Below are 9,061 nucleotides of genomic sequence, written 5' to 3'. Positions count from 1 at the left end.
GACTGATTAATATAGGCTCTAAGCTAGGGACATGAGCCACAAAATCAGATAAAGGATTTTTAGCCTCCTCAGGTTCATAGTTTATTAACAGAGATAGATGTATAAACAAATAACTTACAGCAATAACATAGATTTTGCAAAGAGATATGAAGAAGCACATGGGAGCAGAGTCAAGACCATTCTGTCTTGACAGGTAGAAGCAAAACTGTCCCTAGAAGCAAAAACATTGAACATTTGCATAAAGAGGGGAGAGGGTAAGACAGGGCACCACTGGTTAAATTAGGCTCCTATAGATGACCAAAGGGACCTTATCAGAACTCTACTTAGGGGTACTTTTAAGCATTGATCTATAAATGGTGCTGAAATTGGGCAAGTGGTCATAAGAAATGAGGGCCAATTATCAAGGAGAGAGTCCTTGTATAACTGGGAAAATAGAAATTGATCTCATTGCTTCCAATGTAGACAGGGACCTAAGTGGGGGAAATAAATCCTTACAACATTGACCTTATTGACCTTGGCTGTACTGAATGCATGTTGAACAATTGTTTGAAGATTATCAGTTTGAAGGACAGCCAAATCATTTGGCAAAGAGGGATGCAAAGTCTTGGTCTGGCCTTGGTCCTTAGAGATTATCTAACTCAACCTTTTCATCTCACAGATGGGACAACTAAGACTCAGAAGATTGAAATTTACCCACAGTAAAAACTCTGAAGCCAGAAACCCAATCTAATTTATCACTTCTGACCTCTTTCATCATACTGTACTTCCTGCCTTAAATTCCCCATAGCCTGCCAGGAATGAGAAATTCTGCACTGTGGGAAGGATTATAATTGAAGTTAAGAATATATATCACTTAAGAAAGAAGTGGGAGACTTAAGAGAATAGTCCATGCATAGAGATATCTATAATATCATGGCATCCTTTATAGGACTGTTGGATGTTGGGATCCCTGGGTGGCGCAGCTGTTTGGCACCTGCCTTTGGCCCAGGGCGCGATCCTGGAGACCCAGGATCGAATCCCACGTCGGGCTCCCGGTGCATGGAGCCTGCTTCTCCATCTGCCTGTGTCTCTGCCTCTCTCTCTCTCTGTGTGTGTGTGTGACTATCATAAATAAATAAAAATTAAAAAAAAAAAAAGGACTGTTGGATGTTTAGATGCAGCTTTAGATGAAGACCTTCAGAATGCCACTGCCCAAGGTCTTTGGAAAGAGGCTTATGTTAGGGGTAGAGAGATGGAGTAGACATTGATAGGTACAGTTCCTGAGGAACACACCTAACTAGAAAGAAGGTACAACTGGGCTAACATCTTGGCCAAGTTCTAACAGAAGAGTATGCCTTCTAGACAGATACAAGTGAAAATGAAAACTGGACAAAATAGAAGGATGCAACCTGGCAATATTAACTTTTGGGAGAGTCCAGAAGCTACAAAGGCATTAGTCTTTGTTCTTTTCCTCTTGAGCACATCTAGTATTTTCTATAAAGCTAAATATGAAGAGAATCCAGAGCCCTCTTCCATAGCAGGATAGAATATTATCTATTCTTACAGATTGTCTGGATTTAAAGAAACAAACAACCAAAAAAACAAAAACAAAAACAAAACAAAACAAAACAAAAAAAACAAAACAGCCCTTTGGAGCAGAGAACCAATTTTCCTAAACTATAAAATTGTCGGCGGTACATGTTATAGTGAGGTATACTTAATAAGCAACCAATTAGTATTAACCAGGTGAAAGTGCCCCAAGATGTGTTATTGCTCTCCTGTTGCTGTGACTGTTTCATTTTGCATTATCATAAGGTAGATTTTCTACCTTTGCCATACCTGTCCAGGGAACTGCTATAGGTTCTGAACCCTTATCTCTAAATGAAAGCTGGAATTTTAATTAAGTGCAGGCTTCAATTGAAATGTAACATTGTATATCAACTATACTCAAAATAAATAAGTAAATAAAAGGTCTAATTCATTCTAAGGGGAATGACCTTAGCTTTGGGTGAATCAAACAAAAATAGAAAATTATGAAGAACTGTTATCAATACCCTAGAATGTTGACTACAAAAAATGTTCTGTTTACAGAATATAAAGGTTGAATGAAAACATTTACTGTGACAAAAAGTGGAGGCATGTAGGAGTATTTAAGAAATAGTTATTGATCCCAAGCACCATTCACAGATCCAGAAACATCTCTAAGACTAAAGATCTGCTATGGGTTCCTGATAAGCCTTGTGAACCCCATAGATAAGCTGCTATATTTTAAACCTATTTATCCCTGAAACAACCATAGAAAAATTCACTCACATCTTCCTACTGTCTCTAAGTTCTGGCCTCTGTATTCTGCTGTAATTAAACTCCCTTTAACACCCGGTTTCCCCAGCTTTCTCTGATCCTTCTACAAACAGGCCTCAGACATCTGCTTCTACATGACGGCCTCCTTCTGATGCTGCTTGGCATCACTCTGTGACCACTTTATTGTCAAGTCAAATTCAATTTATCGTGCAAATACCAAAATGGTGTATTCTCTTCATAGTGGGTCCCAGCATGATTTCCTTAGAAAGTGTCCATGTCCTTCCTTCATTTATGTAGCACTATCTCTTCATGGTTCTCCCATCTGGCTACTGCATTTCAGTCTCCCTGACCTCTTATCCTCTCAAGATTATTATTTTTTGTCTCCATCCTTAAATGTATTTTTCTCCTCTTTACACTTTCTTCTTTGACATTCTGAAAGCCTAATTCCTTCCATTCTATGTAGTTTATACTTAGGTGAATATCCTCAGATTTGACCTTTCTTCTAAATCTTTACCCCATATTTCCAATTGTCTGCTAAATATCAGGACTTCGTTATTTTACTTACACCTGAAACCCAATAAGCCAAAATGGAATTCATTGTTTTCTATACAAATTTAATCTTCACTGTTTCTGTCAAGGCGGTGACCATTTTTCTTGGACTTGAAGCCTTGGCACTCTCAATGATTGTTTTGTTTCCCTTGCTCCAAACCACTTTTTCAGTAATTTTGAATCTACATTTTTAATATTTCCCTCACCCACTCTTTTCTTTCTATTATCATTACCTGTATCCCAGTACAGGTCCCTGATAATTTCTCTTTTGATTTATTACAAGGGCTTCCTAACTGAAGTCTCCTTTTTATACTAACTCATTTAGAATATGGCCAAAATATTTTTAAATAATGCACTTCTCTGATAATGTCATTTCTTCCTCTTCCCTCAGATCTCTCAGGTGTGGCTTCTTTATGTTCCACAGGCTAATATTTAAAGCATTAAGGCTCTCACTGATCTCACTCTCAAGCTTATTTTGCACTTATTCTCTTTATACAACCACAGGATAAGCTGGGTTGTTATTTGTTAGGATATAAAGTTAGAAATTAGATTGTTATTATTACGTTGGTCCTTCTGCTAAATGTGTTCTTCACATCATCTTTATATATCCAAATGCTAGTAATTCTGTAGGACCCAGATCATTTGCTTGATAAATGCTTTCCACAACTGGAAATAACTTCCACCCCAAAATTCAACAATGTTTCTTCTGTATCTCTGTGTCATTTATTTTGGCTTATTAAATGTCTCTCCTACTAGACCATAAGCTCCTAAGAATAGACCTGTTTCTAATGAACACTGTATTTCTCAGACAAAAAAACTCTGAGGTACCAATAATGTAGCAGGAATTCAATAAGAGTTTGTTTAATGTACAAATGAATAATCATGGCTAATTTATCTTCTTTTTTTAGAAGAGTGGGTATTCACTGTTGCACAAGAGTGTGGCTTTGCTCTCCATTTTTTTTAAAAATGGAGAGCAAAAAAAACTAAAAAGTTTTTTTTAGCAAAAAAACTAAAGTTTAAAGTGGTCACATAACTTGTTTAAAGTCATATAGGAAATGGCAAGACAATGTTCTCAGATTTATACTTCAAACATACACCTCTCCCTGAATTCCAATCCCTTATATCCAGTTGCTTCTCTACATTGTCACATAGGTCCTTCATACTTTTCTCTTGGTACAACTCTAATACCTGTGCCCTATAGTTCCTTCTCTTCAATTTGGTCTAGACTATCATGACATTATATTCAGATAACTGAATTTGTTAGATAAATGGCTCCCTTACCCCATATTTTTAATTTGATTTGTCCTACATTCATTTTCTAAATCACCACCTGTAATATTGTCACCATCTTGCTGCAATATTTTCAATTCCTCTTTACCGACTATGAAAAAAAGCCTCATCTTATTTTTCTGGCAACCAAAAAATTGGTCTTAGTTTTATCTTCAACAAATTGCTCCAAACATTCTCCAACTTGTAGTCTTCACATCAAACAAACTAGTCTCTTCATGGCATTTGAACACACCATGTGTATTTTCGCCCCTTTTAAGGATTATACACAAGGTCCTGCTTCAAAGAAACACACTTCTTATTCCTATCTACTTGTCAAAGCCTAAAGTGACCATACAATTTATCTTCCAAACTGGGGCTCTATATCAAGTCTCATCTCTCAAAAAAATTTTCAGACTCCTTGGCCTTAGGTAATCACTTTCTCCTTTTGGAGGAATTTTGTGTTGTAGCAAAGCAAACATAAGTCAGAATTCTAAGACAAAGAGCTGAATCCCAGATCTTCTACTTATGAACTATGTGATTATGAGCAGCTCACTTAAATTCTTAAGGATTCTGTCCTCATTTGTAAATGGGATTATTGTTCTCATTTCTTCTCTTCCCTGTTGTAGGATGATACATCTATATCCTTTGCTTTGCAACTTTGTAGTGCCTTCCACTAGGAGTGGAAAACACTCCCTTTTCCCATTGATGTTGGCCTTGGCCATGTGACTTGATTTAGAGGATGGAAGGTTAAGAGATATGACATGAGCAAATGCTTTAAATGTACTTTCACGGTTGTATTTGCCTTTCTTTGTGTTCCTATGATCCACTTTAAGGATAACATGCCCTAGGAAGCTACTACTTCTTTATCTTGGGCCTCAGAGTGACATATTTACGTAGAACTAAACCTAACTAGAAGCCTGGAGTCAAGTCTGACCCTCCTCAAAGCCAGGCAAGCCCAAACAAGATCAGGAAACCGAAACCCACCTGCAGGTCGAAGGTCAATAGAAAAATGTTTGTAGCTGTAAACCACTAGGTTGTAGGGGTTGTTACATAGCCTTGTTCCTGGTATCACGAATTAATTTTATGTATATATTTGATTCTCTGTGTCTAAATCACAAAATATTAGAGATAAGATCATTACTATATAAAAATAATTATATAACTAACTATATAAGAAACAATATGTAAAATATTATGTAAGAATAGTAACTATGTGGGGACACCTGGATGGCTCAGTGGTTGAGTGTTTGCCTTCGGCTCAGGGCGTGATCCTGGGTTTGGAGGTCCAGTCCCATATCAGTCTCCCTGTGAGGACCCTACTTCTTCCTCTGTCTATGTCTCTGCCTCTCTGTGTCTCTCATGAATATATAAATAAAATCTTTTTAAAAAGAATAGTAACTATGTAAGAATAATATAAGAAATATAATTATTTCACATATTTGCTGAAGTACACTGCATGGCACCTTACATGCAGCAGGTATTGGGGAAGTACTGTACTACTAATGTGATGCTCCTCCTCCTAAGCATAGTGTCTCTGTTTTTGTTCTTTTTGATCTTTAATGATATTTTCATGAGGCAGTATAAGGTTTTCTAAAAGGGTGGGTTATGAAAACAAACAGATGGATTTGAAAATTGCCTCAAACTCTCATTATCTATGGCACCTTGGGCAAGTTGCTTAAACCCTCAAGGCTTTGAGTTCTTTCCTCATAAACAAATAATAATAATAATGGCACTAATAATAATATCACCTTCCTAAATTAATTTAACTTCATTAAAATAAATCATTTAGCACAGTGATTGTCACAACTTAAAGCATCCAATAAATAGTGACTTTTATTATATTACCCTTATATTTAACGGACTGCCTAGACCACCCAGGCACCCTTATATTACCCTTATATTAAGTGTTCTTTTCTCCTCTCCAGAAATTTCTAAGCTGAATTCCACATTCTTCAGACAAGTATAATTCTCTTTATGATCTTCTACTAAACAAACACACAGATGCATGCATGCATGCATGCATGCACATGCACGCCTCTTACTCACAGGATTTTCCATAATTAGGTTGAGGGGAGGTGACAGGAAAAAATCATCTTGAAGGTCCAGTGTTCTCTCTTTGCTCTGTACCCTTGTTCCTGATATTTCCAATGCCCTAAAATAATCCACATTTCTATTTAACTACCTAATGTTTCATCAATCTTTAGATTTCTACTTATAGGACACTGCCAAGTCTAGGTTAGGCACCTCCTTTATAAAAGAGCTTACATGAAATCCTAGTTGAGGGCACTTAAACAAGGAATTGAAATTGCTTTTTGACTTGTCAATCTACCCATCTATACCATAAGGTCTCTGAGGGCATAGGCTATGTTCCTTACTCTTCACTAGCACCTAGTTTGGTCTCGACACATATTAAGAACTTAAAGTTGCAAAAGAAATAAAGCAAGAAGAAAGGGAAAAAAGAATGCAGAGACAGAGACAGAGTAAGAGAAGAAGGAGGAAAGAAAGGGAAGGTTATTTTTATTTTCTTTCTTCCCAGAAAAGAATGTTCAAAGAATAAGATAGTTACTATAATATCATCGAAACTCATTTTCTATCCAAATCTACATTTTGCTTCAAATCACATGTCAGTGTATTCTCTTCCTCTCATCAGAGTAATAGGATATTTATCTTAAAATGCCAACTCATCATAACACCTATGTGAGGCAAAATGGAACAAACAGACTAAGGTAGATTTGGTGAAATTCCTATTATTTTCCTCCTGCTTCATTTTTTTTTTAAAGAAAAAGCTCTGATCTGTTAAACAAAAACCCTCTAGCAAGAGACAAATATAGAACATTTATCACATCCACTTTTGAAAATTAAGAGCAAGCAACTTTAACCATCATTCATTTAAAATACCTGTTCTTCATATTTATGGATAGAATTAGGGATGAGACTAGATCTGGTTAGCAATGGGGGGAAAAGATAAAAATAGAGCAATAGAAAAAGAAAGACAATACAAAGGGAAGAGAAATAGAAGAAGAAGTAATGTTTGTTCAGAGCTCTTCAGCTGTTTTCATCCAAGAATCTAAATTTTCCCCTCTGATCATGAACAGGAAAAAAATCCAACTGATTCTAAAGTATTGTCTGACACTGAGGAGGAAGACTAGAGTAATATTTTTCTGGAATTCAATGAAATCTAGTTGAAATTAACATATAGTCATCAAACCAGCAATTCATCATCTTTGACTAAAGGAATAATAGATCAGATGTTAATAACATCAAGTAACAGATTTTATTTTTCTTAATTTAAGTTGACAAATGTTATCTGACTTTTCTGTGCTGCCTTTCTGTTTTAATATTTTTAAAATAACCTCCTTTAAATATGATTCAAAGAATTCAAAGAAGGAGTAGCAAAACAATTGGGAAAAAAGATCTCAACAACTTTAATGCCCACACAGATCATAAAAATGTATTTGCCTGAGGGAGAACTATTCAGTGCTTTGGCCACAAAGTACACAGAAAATCATTAATGTTGCTATGTTAATGTACATTAATTTTTACCATATAAGTGTACTCAACTTTCCTGACATACTTACTATTCTGTTACGTGCCTCGAAAAAGAAGTCTTTCAATAAATGTTAGCAAATGGAAAAACCAAGATTGAATGAATGATTTGCTGATTTATCATTAGGACCCAAGGCAGTTGCTGAATCTCCAATGTGCACTCAAAGTTGATTCTTCTAAAAGGAGTGAAACTTAATGAAGACAGCCTCCCAGAGGAAGAGAGACAGTTCCTAGCCACCACCTGACTGCTAGGCCACTCTTCTGAACCAATGCTACAGCAATCAGTGCCAAGTGGATGGGGAAGGACCAACATACAGATGGCTGCCTGAACACATCACAGGATTGGATTCTCACCATGGCCCATTGTTACATTTATTGCTGACAATGTAATTAATTGGCTGACTCCTTGTTTTTAAATCGGTCACCCTCTGTGGACAGCTGCGCTAGGGGGTTGTACTAATCATACCAGCCCTACGGCAGAGCCTCTGTGAGGTCATCCCTTTGCTGCTGTGAGGAAAACATGCTTCACTCTTTCTCCCTGGGGCCATTAACTGGCTTCCTCAAGCCCAGGAAGCACACAACATTTTTTTTTTTTCTGAATTTTTCTCTTTCTGAAGTATAATCCAATGAAAAAAAAAAAAAAAAAAACATTTCTCAGTTTCCTTTTCCAGTGAGAATTTCTTAATATAGACTGAAATATCACCTTTAATAATCACTGTAGGAAAAGACTGCAAAAACTCCATTAGATATTATCCAAGTTGCCAAATTAAAAGGGAAACTAGAGGTCATTTGGGGGCCGCAATAACCTGTTCTAACCCATCTCTGAGTCCAGCAATCGAGTATTTATTTTTATTTCTATACCATGAAGAATTATCTTTATTTTGCTTATGATCTGATGAGGATTAGTTAAATAATACTTGCCAAATATTTTATATCAAAGCATTTTAAAGGTATTTTTACAGTGAGAGTGCCTCATATATCAAGCACAGCTTTCCCAGGTAGTAGCACAAGACTGGTTTCACAGCATAGGCCACAATCTTTCTACTGGTCTCATGCCCCTTTTGTCACCTGTAAAATGGGAGTCAATGCATTTCACTGATCATACTTCTACCTGATTGAGTAACCTTGGGAAAGTCATGAGACAGCTCTGTTCCTTAGGGTTTAATTTATAAAATCAGAGGACTAAACACAATGAATCACTAAAATCCTGTGACTTTACCTAGATTTCAGGCAAGTAAAAATTTTAATATATTCTTCCAATTAATAAAAGACATGTGAATATATAATGTAAGGGACACACATTAACTAAAAATGCAGATAATTCTTGACTTCTTTTTATTATCACAAATATCAGTGTCCATGATTTGACAGTTTGCTTATGAAAAAGTCCCTTACCTTTTCCTTTTTCTAGTTTGCT

Source organism: Canis lupus, chromosome 32 (genome assembly GCF_011100685.1).
Source record: "Canis lupus familiaris isolate Mischka breed German Shepherd chromosome 32, alternate assembly UU_Cfam_GSD_1.0, whole genome shotgun sequence".
Classification (NCBI taxonomy): Eukaryota; Metazoa; Chordata; class Mammalia; order Carnivora; family Canidae; genus Canis; species Canis lupus.
This window is presented reverse-complemented; position numbering follows the sequence as displayed.